Source organism: Marmota monax, unplaced genomic scaffold, assembly GCF_021218885.2.
Source record: "Marmota monax isolate L192 unplaced genomic scaffold, Marmota_monax_Labrador192_F-V1.1 WCK01_AAM20220418_F8-fsc00140, whole genome shotgun sequence".
Taxonomy (NCBI): Eukaryota; Metazoa; Chordata; class Mammalia; order Rodentia; family Sciuridae; genus Marmota; species Marmota monax.
Window position 1 is genome coordinate 2,396,855 of NW_026694256.1, and position 20,939 is coordinate 2,417,793.

The 20,939-nt window shown below is 33.7% G+C and overlaps 1 long non-coding RNA gene across 1 annotated transcript in view; it reads right to left on the reverse strand.

The window, feature by feature from the left end:
• Positions 1–7,170: 7,170 nt before the first annotated feature.
• Positions 7,171–20,939, reverse strand: part of LOC124108557 (uncharacterized) — a 70,618-nt gene continuing 56,849 nt past the window's right edge. The window contains exons 2-3 of the long non-coding RNA XR_009228835.1: positions 10,033–10,206; positions 7,171–8,255 (exon numbers count right to left, since the gene is read on the reverse strand). This is a non-coding gene — a long non-coding RNA (uncharacterized LOC124108557). The remainder of the gene's footprint in view (positions 8,256–10,032; positions 10,207–20,939) is intronic.

The window sequence follows — 20,939 nt, forward strand, 5'->3', positions numbered from 1 at the left end:
ACAAGCAAATGTGACTCATCTCACACCTGCTTCTTCTCTACATAAAGTGATTATTGAGAGTTCTATTTTAAGAAATTTAATCTATAAATCTGAAAATGGTTCGATTCTATCCAGGTATCTTCTGCCATTCTTATTAGTTGTGCTTCTTTGGGTTTTTTAGAGTTTATTGTCAACCCTCAAGGGTTTACTTTAACACCTGTGAGGCTGTTTGAAAGTTATTTTGCTGTTTAGCATTTCTTATTTTAATACATGAACATCTGGTCAAGGTTTGCTTTAGAAATTCTCTAGTTGCAGAGTTCATCTGCTTCAAATACTTTACATTCTGACTTTACATTATCCTCCTGAGTTATAGGACAGTTGTAGAATAGTTCAGCTTAGAAACAATTGCTTCTGATGAATCTTTAATATTCAAGATGATAATCAGTCAACAGGATTTACTGAGTACCAAGTATGTGTTCAATACCTGATGGGCTCTGAGGAGGGGAAAGATATACGATTTCATCCTGTCCTGGAGGAGTTTACAACCTAGTTGGGAGAAAAACACTTAAACCCAGAGTGAACAGTATGAGGTAACCCATCATTAAAAAGTTTATTGTATACTGTTACAAAGAGATAGAAATAAGAACAGAGAAATCATTCCATATCTTATACCTTGAATAAGTCATAAGTCATAAGAAAAATGAAGCAAACTGACATATGTATCATCAAAGCAAAAAGGGAAAAGCAAAAAGGGGAAAAACAAAGGAGGTCATCTTAGGACATTATTACTTTTTTATTATTTTATTGCTATTTCCCCCTCCCCTCCAGTTATTCTTGGTTTCCTTTGTCTTAATAGAATGTTATCAAATTTCTCTTGTTAAACTATATACCTGAAATGTTTATGATCTGCCAGACTTGACTTATAAGGTCTTGATTTCTTAAGATTAAGGAACATGATCTCCTGGATCAAAAAGTTGGTGCTTTGTTGAGGAATTTTCTGCTGCTAGCAAACTGTCTTGTAACCCTTACTAACTTTTTCTAGGTTTTATTAGGAGGTATTAGGAAAGAAATACCTGCAAAACTATCTAAGCCTCAATTTTCCTTTCAGTGTACTAGCAAAATTTTAGCTATAAAATGTTTAACATTTTAATAAAAATAACAATTTCTCATTTCATTTAGTATTGTCCCACAAGGAAAATTAAATATATCAATTTTAAAAACATAGGATGCAAACTTATTTTTATATTGAAAAATCAGTTCACCCTTTTTCTTGATACCATTTGAGTTTCATACAAGCATTGCACAAATGCAGGTTAAGCAGCCAAGTATTTGCTAAAGTAAGCTAATTCCAAGGCAGACTCTTCATCAATCTAATAATTTATCAGTTATATGTATCAGAGCTCATATTTAAGTAGAGGTTTAAATTATCTCATTTAATAAGCAGAAGTTAATGATTAGTGTGCATCTGAAGAATCTGTTTTAAAACATATTTTTAAAAAAAAAAAAAAAAGCATTCTCTTAGTCTACCAAGAATTATATTGTCACTGGTTGTTAGGCATCTGGAGAGAAATTCATATTCTAAGGGCTTCTGGAATATGAAAAAGTCATATTCCATAGAAGCCCAATGATTCCAGCACTCACAATGCCAAAAAGTAAGTACACTCGTTTTCAAGACTCAAAAGTTGCAGAAGAAATTTAAGAAACTGAGAGAGTTAATACTCTCTAATAATTTTAGAAGTGCCATTTTAAAACAACCCTAAAATCTGATGCTATAATTTCAGAAGGCCATCCATTCATCTAGTGGTAGAATGATGTACTTATTGCTTACTCACTGGGACCTATTCTACAACACATTCACAGTGGCACATTGCAAATATGTTCACATTTTCTAACCTTCAGAAATGCAGGTTGAAAGTTGCAACACAGACCTCATCAAGAGCAGCCTGCTGGTTTCCCAGACAGGTTTATACAAGAGAGTGGTAATATAAACACACCACAATTCTGTGTCTGGATATATGAAAGCACAGAAACTAGATTTCACCAGTATAACAAAGCCAATCAACTTTTCAATAAATGATTCATGTCAGCTATTCTTTACAGTGTATCCCAGAATTCCAGTTCATTAATTTGCAATGGGAGTGATGTCTTTTTAGTGAATACACTTAGCATATCTTTTATCCAGGCTAATTGATTCCTGCATCAAATTAAAAATTATTTAAAAATATGTTTATTGAACATGAATATAAAATATGGGGAGGGGTGGGGGAGTGTAAATAGTCTAAGGACATTGCAACCAGAATTTCTTGGCTAATTCACCAAAGCACAAATGAAATGCTGAAACCCCTTCATAGACTATTCATTGAACTTTGATCAACATATGTGATTTGACCTAATATTAGGCACATATTTTGCTTTGGCAATCATAGATAGAGGTGATACATAACTTAACAGGCCTTCATGATAATCAAGGTACATTTTGCCTATGTAAGACTTATTTTCATGTAACCTGGCCACAAAGAAAAAAAATACTTTGCATATGCCAATGTGATAGAAATTTGCCTCATGATTACATGTCCTGAAGGAATACTAAGTGAATAATGCAACAAATGTAAATTCATTGAAATCAGTTGAAATGCACCATCCAAACTCTACAATTCAGAAGCAGTTTGCAAAAGAAAATATTTGGGGTCACTAATTTAAGTCATAAAAATACTTCATGATTATATTGTCCTCCAATTTGGCACTTGTTTTCTTGATATTCTATTCTTCCAAACTCTCAGGTTAGTGAGCTGCTTGAAAGCAAGGATCATGTCTTTATAGCCAGTGCTAAGCACATTGCTCAGCTCAAAAGAGAATCTTAATACAGCTAGATTGGTTAAATTATTGAAATCATGCTCTTGCCAATATATGCCTCCTCTTTTTATATTTCCTAGTCTTTTTAATAGGACAAATATCTACTAAGCCAATCATTTCTAAAATACATAACATGTAAGTTGTGGATAATTTTTTTTAGTATCCACACTTAGTTTCTTACTTCTATTGATTTTGCATCTTAAGTACATCAAATTTATTATCTTTGAAACTATATTCTCCTTTGGTTCTATCCTAATCATCTTTTCCATGAAATATGAAGTTAAGAAAATTATCCTGAAATTGAGAGTGCCTGCATGCTTTTCTGACAACAAAGGCACTTCAGAGGTCTATAGATAGAAGTTTACTGTCATGGGCATAGTCTCTCTCTCTCTCTCTCTCTCTCTCTCTCTCTCTCTCTCTCTCTCTCTCCACACACACACACAACACACACACACAAACACACAGATGTGTGTGTATACATAAATCCAAAAATCCAAATATGAGTGTGTGAGTATGAATATTTGCTAAACATAATTTACCAGGTTATTAATTTCTGCTATAGTGAAGGCTCATGGATACTTAACATCCTTTTCTTCCTCTATTCTGGTTCTATATTCTCTCTAGTCCATCTTGACTATTTCTCTATTCTGTGCTGGACCACTCTGACCTATGGCAACATCAGAAACAGTCTGTTAATGATAGAGACTCTCTGAAACTGTGTTATGTCTAGTTCTTATAATGTAGAGACTTTGTATCTGGAATAAAGTTTTTTATCAGCTGTATTTTACAGCTTTATCTATTCTTTTCCCTACAGCTTTTTCTATTCTTTATCTATTCTTTTCCTATTTTGCTATTACACCTGCAAGTTAATATCTGAAGATATGCAAAATCCTTCTTTTATTCAAATATGCTCTAAAAATATCCTTTCTGCTTTTTCAAATATCTTTTGTTCTTCAGGTGAAATGGAAGGAACATTAAAGATCTTCTTGAATTTATGGGACGACAAGTTATCTTCCAAATTGAGTATTCCTGGACAAATTTTGCCACTATGTCTCAAAAGGATTTTTTATCTTTTCTTCAATTTTTTGTCCTTTTCCACCATTCAACTCAGCATCTCATTTTCCTGTGCTCATAAGTCATATTTCTCAGTATGAAGTAAGTAGTAGTGAGTGTTCTAAAGAGTGTTAACACTCTAATATTCCACAATTCCAAAAGTAATAGGAAAATTTTGCATTGAAAATAAAAGCACAATTTATTGCTTAATTTTTGATTTAATAAAAATTATATTCGGTACTCATCTGAATAATCAATCTTTCCTTTTTCGTGCTGTCTTTCTTTTCTTTAATTGCAAACAAATTTAATTGTGTGTGTGTGTGTGTGTGTGTGTAATAGAAAACTTATCCATACTGCAGGTGTTTACAGATGACAGCATAAAATGTACCTGCTCTTGGAAAGCAACATGGAAATTATAGTTCCTGGTAATCCCTAGGAAATGACCTAGGTAGAATTATGATTCATACTTGCATATTCATCCTTATGAGATCATTTCTCAGCATATCTTCTCTCTCACTGATAACTGTGACCAAATTGGGGTGATTATGGATCCGCTATACTCACTTTGAAGAGATGATTTGTAGCTATGTAGACATTTTCTATGAGTGTATCTATTTACCTATTAACATTTATTTAATTGTTTTATCATCTTTTATCTATTAAATATGACCACTTATATATCTGGACATCTTAGACAACAGTAAAAAAGATGGAAAGCATCAATAAGGCCAACACAATTTTTCTGGTGATTGGTTGGAAATTTTAGTATTTTATTTGATTCCATAGATATTTGCTAAGCAACAATGTCAGTCACATAGAAGTGCTAAGTTGGACATCAAGTGCAAAGGTCCATTTTTATGGCTGTGATATTAAAAATGAAATGCAGCCACAGGAAATAGAGGCAAGAAATAATTTTCCCTAGCATTGCTTTTTTTCACATTTGTCTGAAATTGAATTTTAGTGGGGTATAAGGTGTATAAAAAGAAGGAAAAAAGATCCTAAATATATATAAATGCAAAAAGGAATCAATTTTTATGAATGAGAAAGTGCTGGTTACGTTTATCAAACTGATATTTTATTTCACAAAGGAAAAAAATTATGTGGATATGAATATGTGATATGTATATAAAATATGTGTTAAATGTCAAACTATATTTTTATTTATTTTTTTGAGACAGAGAGAGAGAGAGAATTTTAATATTTATTTATTTATTTTTAGTTTTCGGCGGACACAACATCTTTGTTTGTATGTGGTGCTGAGGATCGAATCCAGGCGCACGCATGCCATGCCAGGCGAGCACGCTACCGCTTGAGCCAGATCCCCAGCCCAAACTATATTTTTAATATGCAAAAAATAGTCCCATGACTCTTCTGCTAACTGGAAATACAGGGATGCACAAAAACTTCTAGACATCAATAAAAGAGCCCAAGATATTGAAACATGAGAGACAATAACAGGTGCAGAGTCTAAAACAGACATCAGAGGAACTGTACATAGTTCAGGTATACAAAATGTCATGTGGGACACAATATGATATGAAATAATGTGTAATGGAAAGCAAGAGCCAGATCACTAGTAACCAGAAAATTAAACTTCATCCTGAAAATAATGGAAAACATTTGAAGGCATCTAAACAGTAAGTGATGTGACCAGACTTGTGGTTTTGAATGGCCCTGTCACTTCAGGGAGACAAGAATGGACTTGAGGAAGCAAACTTTCTAATGTACAAATCCTACAGGAAGGAATTGGCACCAGCAGAGAGGGGATGATACCCTGCACTGTGACAGTAGGTGTGAAGTCTGGTGTGAAATGCCTCAGCCACAGAACGGATCAACTACACTCCCAGGGCAATCTTAGCTTACATGGCAGACAGGCCCTTACCATTTGCTGGGAACAACCACCAGCCACAGGAAGTGGGAATACCTCAGCTTTCTGGATAGTCAGGTATCCACTAGATGGACTGAATCTTTTCTGACACCTTCTAACATCTGCAGGAGCAGACTAGTGGATCCTCTGGATCACATTTTGCCTGTACCACGTATTTTTATATTTGTGTCTCTAGACACTTATTTAACTAAACTACATCTCAATCTCTTCCTTTGTTAATATTGGAATAAAAATACCATCTACCCAGTGTTGTGCTGGAAAACATTTAACAACTGGCTCTTTGTAAGGGGAAAAAAAAGGTTTACACTATAGTGTTTTTTAAATTTCCATGGTATAAATAATTCCTCTGTGGCCAAATTCAAACTCCCAATGTGATATCAACCAACTTAAAATTTCTCATAAGTCTGTCAGTACAAGCTACTCCAGTACCTTTCTATGCCATAAGACTACTGTTAGGATTAAGTGAACAAATGTTTGCAAAACACTTACTAGGCTCACTAGTACTGAGAGCTTTAATATTCCAAGTAGAATCACATTGGTTCTCATCTATTTCACCATTAACCATGATTATGTAAATAAATGTAATTTGGTTGCTCCATTTTTAAAATGTATTTTTAAGAAAAATTTTGTGCTTTATAAGTTTCTAACTAAATGATATTAATGAAATATGTCTATTATTTCTCGGGTCTCTTAAAGTTGCATACTTTTATGACAATGAACTTTGAGAAACTATAGGAGAATTGTTTAATTTTTCTCATTAGTCTTATGAATTTAAGTGGAGTCATCAGAGAAAATTCAACAATGAATTCTTACTAATATTTTTGAATATGTTAAGACACCATAGATACTGTTGGTTATCCTGCAGGTAGAATTTTATATCTGTACAAGTTCATGTTGGAAAAAATGACCATTTTACGAGCATATACCTGAAAATCAATTTCTAATGTACAAATCCTACCAACAATAAGATGCAGCATGTTATTCTTGAAACTACAATAGCATATCTCTATTTTTATTTGAATGTATTAAAATCATTTTTATATAAAGGTGTTATTACCGATAAATTCATAATATGAAAATTGGAACACATGTCAACATATAATGAAATTCAGAAATGGATAAACTGGGAAAATAGCTCAGAGGTAAAATGTCTGCCTTTGTTAGGCTCTGGGTTCAAACCTCAATACTGGGAAAAAAAACACGAGAAAAGAAAACAAAATAAATGAAAGAAATTTGTTTCATTTTTCTCTAAATATTGATTTATATGAATAATCATTTCTAGAGTAGGATTTGTAAAACTTTCCATAAGTAGAATTTTTGCAAGAGAACATTGTATGAAAATAATAGGATTGCAAGACTATCTGGTTAAAACACAATTAGAAAGCTGTGTTGTCTGCCAGTGCCCATACCCAAAGCAGTATTTATGAGTAAATTTATGGATATATCAAAGTAGAATGCTTAGCAACACACACACACATACACACACACACACAAAATGCTGAGCTGTAAAGTTTACTTAATATCTCTTGGCATTTACAAATTCGACTTCTTTCCTCCTGCATACTTTTCAATGTATTTTTGCTATCCTTACATTCGAAAGAGGTTCATGTTGTCCTTTCCAAGGTTTCAGTTTATTCTTGAGTTATGGAAGCAATTAGTCTAAATATTGAAGATGCCATCCCCCCATACCAATGACCAGTAAAACCTCTTAAGAAGTAGAACCCATTCACCAGACTACAATTAATATCACTCTTTTGACTTAATTTTTGGGCAAAGAGACAAATTGCAAGAGATTTTGCAAAAGAGAGTAAGTATTTATTTATTTATAATTTTACTGAAGAGTCTTTACTCATAGGTATATAAACATAGAACAATCTCATTTTTCCAATAACTTCTGTCACCTCTCATCTGTTATCTACCCTTTCCCACTTTTCTGCTGAATGGAAGACGACATTTTTGAGACAGTACAATATGATTCTATTTTTTTCCCCACCACCTTCTCTTATTAAAAGTGTCATTTCTGTTCTTAAGACTCAGTCCTCTTCATTTTAAAACTAAGGATCACAATAATTGTTTTACCCTGTCAACATTTTACATTGTTTCTACAAAACATAGATAACTCACAAATCTTGGCCATTCCTCCTACCCTCTTATTTGTTTGCAAGGCCTTTCTCTGTGTTCTCCTGGAGTTCATTCAGCACATTGGCTCAATGAAGTTCTTACAGGAATGGGAACTCACCAGTTCCTGAGTTAAAAGAGGAGGCAGAATAGTTAAGCGCCCCCAATTTTGTAAAGATGGTCTGTCCTCCAAAGACAGAAAAGGCCACCAAATCATTTTGATTTCTCTGGATCCAATAGCTTCCAATAGTCATAAACCAAGAATAAATCCTATTACTAAAATATTCCTAGAAAAGCGAGTAGTTTTGTTAATAATGATAGAATGTCTTCTATGGGATTTCTTCAAGATTTTTATTCATCTGCACTGAAAAAAAAATAGAAAATATATTTCTATTAAAATATGTCAATAGGTCAAGGTAGCCAAACAGCCAAGGAAAAATTTTCAGTACATGTTAAAATAATATACTATATGTTCCAATTAATTAAAGTTTCACATTATTACTTTCTTTAAGGAATTAAAAATTAGTCTAAAGCATTATCCTAAGTGCCAAAAGTGCCCAGTGCCATGCTTAGGATCCTTAGAGAATCCTTCTGAACAAATTGGATTCATTGATCCCATTCACATCTATCAATGTGAGTTTGTAAAAAAGAAGCATCTTGAAGTGCACTTTGGCCTTCACTACTTTGGACTAGGTACATGAGAGGAGAAGTAGCATGCATTGTAGATAAAGGGCTTCCATATTGTAAAATTATGGGGAAACATTTGGGGTGGAAGCTGATGTTCTGAGTGATAGGAGACATTAAAAAGTTTAAACTTTTCCAAAAATAGAGTTGAAAATGAAGTAAGTTAATTATTTATCACTATTTTAAGCAGTTTTTCATAAAAGTTTAGTGTTCCTTGTTTTTTATATTAACTACCCTATTATTTTACACGTGTTTGATTATTAAAGCTTCAAACTTATATTTGTCTTTTAAAAAATCCTGTGTTTATAGTTTTTATCTTAACATTTCTGTTCCCACACTCTCTCTTTCTCTCCCTCACTTTCCTGTCTTTGTCTATCATTACATTTTCAATCTTTCATTAAACCTATGTTTTAGTTGATTTTCTGTAGATGGCAAATATGAGAGTTTTAATTAGCTCTAACTACATAACACTTAAGACTGGTCAGGTTATAAGAAATAGCCTTACTCTATGTTGACGGACTTCACACTGTGTTTCTCTTTTCTTTTCTTTGTTTTCACTGGTTGGTGCATTTTCCTAATTTTTTAAGAGTTTCTATAATTTTCTACTTCCTTAGTGGCCATCTTCCCTTTATATTACCTCAAAATTGGAAAAAAAAAAAACCTCTCTCTTATAATTGAAAATGAAGTATCTGTTATTCTTCCAAATAAACAAATGAAAACCTCTGTGATATTTTCATTGACCCCCATGTTGTCCTCTTCTCCCTTCTCTTCATTCTCCAGTCTTTTTAGAAACTTTTCATTCACTCTATCTTCTTCCCCCAACTCCCAAATTTTCCTAGGAAGGTTTATTAGCCAAATGTGTCCCTCACAATATAATTCTTTTCTGCTTTAGGAATTTCATTTAGTACCTGCATCACACATTCTTAGAAAGAGTACCCTTATTTATGTATATTTTAGTGTATACATATTGCCCTGATCTCTCACAACTTTTCTCTTTGTTGTCTTTCCCATGTCAAGGATTTGTTCTGATTTGTTTTCTTTTTGGTTAGTGTTATTCACTAATTTTCTTAAGTGATTTAACCACTAAATGCTTATATGTCTTAAAATTTTTCTCCTACAGGAGACGGATATCTTGTAGAATTCTTAGATCGGTCATTTTCTCTCAGTGGTTAACACGTTCTCTTTCTCTGTGTCAGCATCCAGTGAAGTAGATCACAAGCTTAAAACACATTTGAGGTATTCCTTGTGTAGCTGTTATTAAATTTTCCTGCAAGTCCATGTCTACTCACCATGGCAGTTTAACAAACTACTCCAAAAGTAAAACAACAACATTCTTTTTTTCTGCTTCTGAATCTGCATTTGGTGCTAGGTTCAATAGAGAGAGCCCAGCTCCACTCTCCTTGACCTTGCCTGGGGCTTCTAGAAGACTGGAATCTTCAGAAAGCTTATTCACCCACCTGTGGATGCCAGGAAGCTGATAATTGGAAGAGTCAAGTAAGAGTCTAGCAGAGTCCTTCCTTCCTCAGGCATCTTTCTTTTCCTTTTTGTTTTTTTTTTTTTTCCCCTTCTCCAGAGGGTTTTTGGCATGGCTGCTTCAGGGTAGCTGGGCTGTACTTTCAGAGGCACAAGTTCTGAAAGAGAAAGAGAGACATAGAATAACTAAGTAGAAATTCTATAACCTTTTACATCTAGTTTCAAAAGCCACACAATGCCATTCTCAATGCATTTTAATTTTCTTAGGTTGGCCTATATGCCTATACTCACCAGAGGGAATTAGCCTCTTTTTTAATGAGAGAAAGACCAAAAATTTTCTGAAATATTTTAAATCTTCTATACCCTGCAAGATGAGGATGAGGATAAATATGATGATAATGATGACAATGATGATTGTATTTTAGAAATATCACAATCAACATCCAGGAACCTTCAAACTGTATGCTTAGAACTTTATTTAGCTTAGGGAAATTGCCTTTATTGTACGTTTAATTATTACCTCTCATTTATATGGGTTTTTCTTCCTTATTTTGAGAACTCTGTTCTTCTAGATCTTCTATGCAAATTTCTTATTTTCCCCCATTGTCATTTCTGTATATTTTTGGCTCTGTATTTCAAGATAATTTTGTGCTTTGTATTTTAGGTCATTGACAGGGTCTCAAAATTAGTTTAGTAGGGAATCATGTTTTAGGTTTAAGAAAGTCCTTGTAGTTCTGCTCTTGAATCAGAACTATCAAGGTGATTCTAAGTTTTGTTTCTTCATTGAGGCTTTCATATGGCTCTCAGACAGCCTGTATTTCACTGATTGTATGTAGATTAACATAGAGTCTAATGGAATGGAACCGTAATGCACAATGGTTGCTTTCTCTCTCTGTAGGTTTATGGTTTATAGCATCAGTAGTGACCATCTCCCAGAGTATGGAACACAAAGTGTTTTGCACCCTAGAGACTCATTATAGATACAGTAGACTGCTGCCCCCTGCTGGGGCACCTGCAGCCAGTCCCTTTGTTCCCTCTTCTTAATTCCCAATGTACTTGGGCAAGGAGGACATTCAGTCACCTAGCTCTTTCTCAGTCTTTTAAGAGCCAGACTTCCCTCTTCTTGAGGGAAGTAGGGGGCAAAGTAACTTTTCTTATAAGAGGTCCACAGATCTCTGTGGGAAGGATCTGTCTTCTTATCATCTCCACCAGGCTGACCTTCAGGTGCTTATACAAGGGAACCATTCACCTCTTTTCTCTTTCTTTAATGTTTAATTGTGGGGGGGGGGGGGGGAAGACTGCACAAAAATATTTTTTTGGGATCTAAACCTACTCCATCTCTGTAAGGAAATCATTCTTGATATTGCAACCTTTTAAATATCTCTTTTCTCAATCCCAATCCCTAATATTCAATCATGAATAATCTGCCAACAAAACTGAAGGTGCAAGTTTGTGACATGCTAGTTCCCTTTAAACTCCTCACACTACTGAATCTTCTCCCACTCTAACAAATAGCCTTATTAGTATTAAATGATTTTTTCATGTTGCTAGCCCAGCAATTTTAGTCTTTTTGCAGTTTGAGTCTTTTTGCTGGCATGCTGGGTTTCAAAAGAACCAAACTTTTTGATGATTTAAAGTCATATCTTCTTTGTGGCAAAAAAACAAATTTTCAAAAAAATCATAAAAAATAGTAATTTTCTCATAACTTTTTCCATGTAGGAAAAATACAAATTTCCTCTTGGAAAATTATTTTACAAGATTTCAAATTATGTTGGAGAAAAATTGCGAATAGTCTCTAATTAGGATTGGAAAATTTAATGTGAATTTTATTTCTGACAGAATTAGTGAAGAAATAAAACTGAGGTTAAAAAAACTAAGGGAGAATTGGAAGAAGTTCTACCAATCCCCCACCCCAAAAGTTATTTGTTTCAACAAAAATGGAAACAATGTTCTCTCTGGTATGTGGATGCTAACACACAGTCTGGGGTGAGGGGGAAAGGAGTACAGTATAAAAGAAGTTCATTGGATTATACAAAGGGGAATGAAAAGAAGGGAGAGGGGATGGAAATAGGAAGGGCAGTAGAATGAATCGAACATAACTTTCCTATGTTTCATATATGAATACACAACCAGGGACACTCCACATCATATAAAACCACAAGAATGGAATCCTAAGTAGAATAAGTTATATTCCACATAAGTATAATAAGTCAAAATACACTCTACTGTCATGTAGACCTAAAAACAACAACAAAATAAAAACAAAAATTAAAAACCATGAAAACCATGATAGAGGATCCAGCTGCTGATGTATTACATGTCTATAACCTTGCTCTTTCCTCCATTCATAAAGAAAAACAGTCTGGAGGGAAATTCAGATTCAAAGCTTTAGCTCTATTAAGAATCTGTAACAGCTGAAACAAAGAAAGCTGTTGCTATGCACAGCTAAATCACGGGGTAGGATTTTAATACCGAGCTGGCCTGAGGTAGAATCATCCTTCAATGGGATTCACTCCAAGATATGAATCATGGTCAATTAGGAATAATCACTTCTCTCATGGCTGGGAATAAATCTGTGGCTGCTATAGATTATGGAGAAAAATATATACATGTTTACTTTGTTTCTTTAAATCTTATTTTATGTGAGATTCTAAGCAAAGTGACCATTAATAGTATGTTGCTCAATTTCTTTTCCTAAAGAGTTATATGTATATTTGAAAGGGTGATTCATGTGAAACAGTACTATTTGATCTTAACAGTTAACTGTGCCTTTTGAATAAAGCCTGGTGATCCACAATATATGGACAAGTGGCAAGTAAATATTCCCATGTGCTGAATTTGCAACTTAAAAGGAAATCATACATGATTTATTGATTCATGGAACCAGTGTACTGAACTAGTCACTGCTGAGTATTACCTATGAAAAATTGTCCTTTCCTTGAATATCATCATTGTCTGCTCCAGGGTGAAGATAAGGTCATGTAGAATTCAGGTATCTATGTGTAGCCTAATCATTTTGATCAAAATTTTACTCAAGAATACTTTATAACTTTTAGAATTTTTTGAAATAGACTTTGAGTTATGGAAAAGTTGCAAAAGATGTACAGAAAGTTTGAATAGTCACTTCAGAAGTTCAGCTTCCCTTAATACTAACCTGTTACAAGACAACTGCAGCTCATTGTCAAAACTAAGAAGTTAGTATTAGCAGAATAATTTTTAACAAAATTATAGTTATTATAATTATTCCAATTTTATCAGCTTTTGTACTTTATCTATTCAGGATTTAATTCAGTATACTACATCACCATTTAGACATCATGTCAGGATCCTAAGTCTTCTCTGGTTTGTGACAATTTCTTAGTCCTTCATTGTTTTTCAAGCCCTTCACACTTTTGTTGATCATATTTTATAAAGTATCCATTATTTTTGATTTGTATGATTTTTCTCATGCTTACACACCATGAAGATGAGCTGCCTTTTTCATCCCATTATATCAGAAAATAGACAATATCAACATTACCTACACTGGTAATGTAAACCTTGAACATTTGATTAAGGTTGTGTCCGACAAACCCACACTAGAATTCGTGGAAGCAACTCCAGCTATATCTCAGAGAAATTGAGTTAACCATCTTTTAGAGGGAGAATTATCATTTTATTTTTAATGTTATATTTCTATATAATATGAGAAAGCATATGTAAGAACATTGGGAAAAAGTAAATTTCTTGTCTTTTTTAAAAAGTACCTGATCCAATTCTGTTTGTAACATAAAGATGGGACACTAATTTATATTCATAATCATAAGACTCATAATCCCTGACTAACTAAAGTCAACAGAAAAACAGCAGAGCACCCAACTCACAATTAGTTATTATTGTGGTTGCTGTTGTTGTTTATCACATATAGATGGGCAACTATATAATTTAACTTTCTCTTTTAAGAATAAATGAGAACTATAATCATATTGAGATAAGACATGTATCATGAGACATATTTTCATCCTAAACCACTATATAATTGACTGAATTGCAGACTTTCCAAAAAGTTGCAGTTAAGAGTCAGACAAGTAAGGATTGTCACTATGAAACACTGATTATGGGAGCAGGCTAAAGGTGTCTGTTTTACTCAGTTTTTCATTGCTGTGACCAAGTTACCTAACACAAATAGTTTAAAGGAGACAGTTTGGCTCATATTTTCAGAGGTTCAGTCCAAGGTTAGCCTTTGCCAATTGCTTTGGGTTTGAAGTAAGACAGAATATCATGGTGGAAGGGCATGGCTGTTCAGCTCATGAAAGCCTGAAGCACAGAGAGAGGGAGAAAAGAAGAAGGGACCTGAGAAAAGATAACACTTTCAGCACATATTCCCAACACCCCTGTAATCTACTTTCTCCAACTAGGTCCCACCTGCCAGTAGTCCATTCAACCAACTCTCAGCGAATTAGTACACTGATGAGGTCAGAGCACTCATAATAAAATTCCTTCGCAAAAATCCCAACTCTAAATGTGAGATTTTGGTTGATATTCCATATCCAAACCATAAAAGTATCTTGGCACATTAAGGAGTCTGGGGATAATTTTGAGGCACATGGACCAAAAAAGCACTCCCTGAGACATCTAGATCAAGATAATGTTCTTAAACAGAATCTCCCAGGTTATGCTGAACCCACAGATACGTTTGCTGTTCAAAACCATTGTATTCACTCCTCATATTTGAACAATTAAATATTCACACGTAAAAAATATGAGTTCCTGGGCTGGAGTCATGGCTCAGTTGTAGAGAGCTTGCGAGGCATGAGTAAGGCCCTGGGTTCAATCCTCAGCACTGCATATAAATAAATAAAAAAGATCCATTGACAACTAAAATTTTTTAAAAAATATGAGTTCCTGACTTTTTGTTTTTTAATTAAAAGTTTAGCAACACTAGGCCATCAGCTCACACAGTTATGTTCTGTGGGAATAGGGTAGTTAGTGCGCCCTTTTGAAGTTTCCAGTATGTTCCAGTTCCTAGAGCTCCTCTCATAATGTGGCTCAGGCTTAGAATCACTTTACTGACTTATAGGCAGCTTGCTATTGATTTTCTCAAATAGCATCTGTAGATATTTGAGTTTCTAATCCTTATCCAGCATTTGTGCATGAAAGTCTTTAAGATAAGAAAGCTTCAGGCGAGTTTGTGTGTCTCTCTGATTCATTTCCCTCATGGATTTGATGTCAGTACTCATTCCAACAAAGGAGGATACTGCTTAGGTATATTAAAGAGTTGGCAGGCAACAGTTTGACTTATGCTTATATGTGCACCAAAGGGAAGATATTTTTCCTATTCTAAATATGTGTTTTGTCAGTTTATTCACTCTCTCCACTTTTAGAGACTTAATTCTCAAATAGAGACTTAATTCTCAACCCAAAATCCACATTAGAATTACTTGGAAAATTTCATATGGGATCATTAGCAAACTAGTTACACCACTATAGTGAGAGTAAGAACCACAAATTAGAGCTTTTTAAAATCTCCCAAGCTTGATTTAACATATGGCCAATGTGGATACCTGCTGATTAAGATATGCTTTGCATACGAAAAACCAAAGAAATAATCTTCTAGAAAAATTTTGTCTTTTGATCAGATCCACTGCATCCAAACAAGGCAGTTTTCTCATCTGCTGGCCTGAGGGAGAGACCAAGAAGTCTTTATAAATACATGCACACTTGGACATCTCACATTCTGTCCACTGTCCTTAGTCTTTTCTGCACGAAGATTCTAATATTTTTTTTATTCCCTTAACTATTCCCCAGGTAACTTCTACATCCCATTCTACTTCTGGATATGATGGATAATTCTAAATTTGACTTGCTACTCTCATTCTTAAAGTGATTTTATTGTCCTCAGCATAAAATGAAGCAAGACACACAGCTTCTAAATCCTGTATAAAGTAGGAACTATCAGCACTAACATCTCTAATTAGAGACATGACTTTCCCATCTATCCAGAAATTCCTAAACACCATTTATATTAGTCTTATATAAAACATTTGAATGTTAGCAAATGCTCAACTATTTTGAATATCTATTAATCTAATCACATCAATAACCCTTCAGATAAATATAATACTATTTTAATAATTTTACATTTTAATCTGTTTTTATAGGCAGGATACACTCAAATTTAGAACCTAATAGACAAATATTTTATTTAATATTCCATTCAATTGCAAAATAGCTGGATTATGCTACAAGGGATTACTCTTTAACATATGAATAGATTGAACAGATTTTCTCAGTCTCTAGTTTCCTTAGGATATATGATCTATCTATGAAATACATGGAATATAATTTTTATTTCACCCCAAACAGTTGGAGAATTATAAGGTCTAGCACAGGATTAACACCTCTGGTGGAGGTCATGTATAAAAATGAAAATACTGTTTTTCATTGTGCTGTGTTATACATTGTGACTGAAGCTGCAGAGAAGTTCTCATTACCTCTCTTCAAAAACATTGTAAATTTTCTTAATGCCAGCATCCTGCTGTGAATGCCAATGCATTATTTGATATTTTTACACTCTGAATTTTTTCCCTTTCCTAGAATAAAGGGCAAATGAATCAAGGCTTGTCCTACATATTATGACCCTATCTAAATATCATTTCTTTAGAAAATGGACTGTGTATATAAGTTCTAATCTGTAAACTACTTCTTTCCTTACTTTTATAAAAGATGCTGATTCACAAATAAATCTAATGATACCAATATACTTTTTAATTAAGCTAAATCATGAATCAGCAAATGGTAATTTGTTTTGTGCCTGAGGATATTATCTCATTTGACAATTTTAAACTAAATCAAGAGCTTTTGTCTGCTAATTCTAGGAAAGTCAAAGAACCCAGGTAAATACTATATGTTTAAATTTAACCCATTTTTGTCTTAGGTTTTATTTTGTTTAACTCAAGGTCCCAAGCTAGTAGAAGTCAATCCTCCCAAATCTAACGTGGGCTGCTTATTCCACACTTGCAAAGGACATTTTAAAGAATGCTTTTGTTGTTGTTGCTTGTTTTTTGTTTTTTTGTGTTTTTTTCTTAATTATTTTCCATTAGCCACATTAAGAATCTAAAGATTGGGGGCAAGAGTTTGAGGTACACACTGACAACCCTTCATAGCCTCTTAAATGCCAGGAAAACGCAAGGAATACATTTCTGAAGGCCTACTGTTACAGAAGGTGTTGAGTGGCCAGAGCTACATGAGGTATGCAGTAAAAGAGACAGAGAGGTATAAACAAAAAATAGAAGAGGGTGAAGTTATGAAAAATAGTAAGGCAGATAGCAAATGTTTTTCAAAAAGCTAGAATGGCTTGTCATCATCTGAGGCCAAGGTGACAAAGTAGCTCTATGGAACCATGAGAAGGGTTTGTACTGTCACCCCTGGAGCTATGGGTCAGAGTATATTGATGCTAACTTATACCTGGGAATCTAAAGGATAACCAATGTAGCTGTGCAGAGAAGAACATTGGGATTAGTCTTCGTTTTGAGTCTGGACAAGATGTGCTTATAGTGTGACAAAATGATGCTCAAGTTCTTTGCTTTCCAAAAGGACAAGCTATAATAGTAGAAGGTACTCAGCAGAAAGCATCCAGACATGCACCATAGTTTGTTTGCCCAGTGCTAAAGAAGTAAGTATGAAAAACAACTAGACAGGTAGAGCTCCCTACACACTAGGGGGGCTTCACGTTAGAAATTCCTATCAAAGGAGGAACATCCAAAAGTATCCACTAAAGACTTTATTATAGCAATTCCCCAGCCCAGAAGGTCCAAGGAAAGACCACTCAATCCTGGAAAAGTCACAAATGTGTCTTCCCTTCCCTCTCTTTTCTTTCCTCCATTGTCCCCTCTTCCCCTATGTTCAAACCAAAGCAATGAAAGGCCGCCTTTAGAATACAAAGTGGGCAAATGGAGACCAAGCTGTCTCATCTATTCTTCCTCAGGAGGGTAGTCTTCAGAAGCCATGTGTAAAAAGATGTATCATGGCTCATTATTCTAGACTGAACATAGGAATCACTGATCTGAAACTGCTTTTTGGTGAACTAAAGAAATTAAAATGCTCAGGATTGCCTAAAATATCTAATGATGTCATTGGATTTACCCTAAGCTTCATCCAAGTTGCTGAAAAGTTAACCAACTCCTCCAGGTGGATTTGAAACAAACTAAAGTGTTTCTCATCATTGACCTCTCTTTCACATCCCTCCACAGAAGAGTGGCAATTACAAGGACCATTCTACACTGGGGCAAAGCCATTCATCAATATATACCAGGGTTGAGGTCTATATTCTAATGTTGCATTGTTACAATGGTGCTAAAAATAGGTTTGCCATATTTAGTACATAAAATACAGAACTGTTAGAACTGAATTTCAGAAAAGTAAGAAATACTTATCTTCAGAACAAGTATATTCCAAATATTATAAATGACATATTCTTACTACCAAAAATGTAGTGTTAATTTGAAACTCAAATTGAACTGATTTATTTGTATATGGAATCTTTAGCAGAGACACTCAGAGTGTGTGGGAAAAAGACAAAGAATACATTTCTGAAGTCCTGTTGTTATAACATATTGAATGACCAGGATCATATGAGGTTTTTAGAAGTAAACTATATAGAGATGGCACGAAGAAATAGAAAGGGGTGAAGTTATGAAAAATAGTTAAGGGAGATAGCGCATTCCCAAGATGCAGGAGGTAAATACAACATTTCCCAGAACATAAAATTTCTTTAAAATGAAGAAGCATAGCAAATTATGGTGAAGAACTGAGATTATAAGACAATATTATCCTACATTTTCTAAAAATTTTGTTCTGTCTACAGAAATTATGGAAATAAAGGTTTTCATACACGTTTGATAGATGGGCCCTGTCACTATCCTGGTTTTCATTTTCTCTCAATGTCATGATTACTCTTTCATGTTTTTCAAACTGTGAATTTTGTGTGACTGAAGTTAGCTTGTGATTCACTAAAAATTGTTCTATATCTTTCCTTTGGGGTCTTCTACACACATCCATTCCCAGAAGAGTTTTTTAGCTCAGTCAAATTTTTGTTCCTATATCCATATCTTTCATCATACCTTTATTGAACTTTTTAAAAACACAGGCACACTGCCATCTTGTAAATTACATGTTTCTATTAAATAAATAAAGCTACCAGAAAACAAACTTGCAATCAAAAATGAAACTTAATGCTTAAATCATGTGTTACTTTGATTTACATTCAGGCATATATTTCTTTATCAGTGCACCTGTAAATCAACATTATGGAGACATCTATCCAAGCATAAGAACAACTGAATATGTATAAACCAAATTGTGTTTGTAAATATGTAGATTGAGGTAGTAAACACCTTTAACACCAGTTAGAAATCTGTCACTGATTATACATAAGGGAGAAGGCAAGCATCAAGTTTCTAGTGAATAGCATAAGAATTTTGATAATATTAGTGGTCCAAGTAATGTTTGCAGTGCATACTGATAAGCTAGATACAGTTTTTGATTGCAGATATAGACATGCATGCAGAATACAAATATATGCATAGTGATATTCATAATACATAGGCAACTTGGCCCAAATATTATTGATACTTAAAAGACTCTTAACAAATCAGTACTGCATAAACAAACTTTAAAGATATCTTTCAAAAGATTGTCCTTTTTATTATTTATTGGAAATAAAAATGAACTATGTTATCAAGTTAAAGATATTTTTAGTATACCTTTTAATGACAAATAATTGCTCAGTATTACTTTTTTCAAGGAAAACATTATTGTGGCATAGAAGATGATTCCATGTTGAAAGGTTTTATTTTGTTTCTTCATTGATGATAGATAATAGGCTCAAGATATCAAAGCTCATGTGTGCTTCTGCTGCATTATGCTGAGGTCCATCTCTACCAGCCAGGTTCAATGGGTCCCATCTACCAACCCAAAGGTTTTTTCTCAAAGGACTTGCTCCAAATCATATTCATCATTTCAATGCTAAGTTGCTCTAGTTTTTTGAGGAAACATCAAGGGATATCTTTAATTTACTGTTGAAAAATTCTATTAGAACAAAAGAATCATCTACACTAAAGAATATTGAAATAAAATTAAGACTATACTCCTGACCAAATTACAGGGGATGTTATGTTAGAGAGGCTGATATTGAGGGATATAACCCAAACCTTTAGCAGTGAGGAACATAGGAGCATGAACAGAGGGGTAAGGAAAAATGACTAACTGAAATATCACTTGATTATTCTGCTTGTTACAATTAACATATTTTAAGTTTTCTTTGAATAATTAATTAATTTAATTTAATGAAAATAAATAACAGCAAAATAAGAAGCAGATAATTTCCTCTGCCCTAGGAGTCCTCCATTACTAGAAAACTTGAAAAGAGTGCACACACTATATGCATATATGGAAATATCATCCTGAAATCCATACATATGGACAATTAATACAGGTTAATCAAAAATAAAAATATGTAAGAAAATGCATTAGATGATTACCTTAAAAATATATTTGATTTGAAGTTAAATTTACTGATGTTACATATTCATAAATTGTTTTCATTTTAGACTATTTCTAGATTTCTATAAATAAACACCATTTGATTGGAAGTAAAGAAAGAAAAAGAGAAGTGTTGCAGAAACAAAGTGAAAAGGTTTTTTGAAACAAATTGGAAAAATAACTTCTAGGGAGTGTTGCTAGGTTAAGATAGGTAGATATTTAACCTTGTTAGCAAGGTTTAGATACCTGGGAATCTCTTTTTTTCCTTTTAAATATTTTCATGTATATTTTTACACATATATTTATATTTATATTCCTATATATAGAAAAAAATGTTCAATACTTATACTAACCCAATTTTTCTACATTA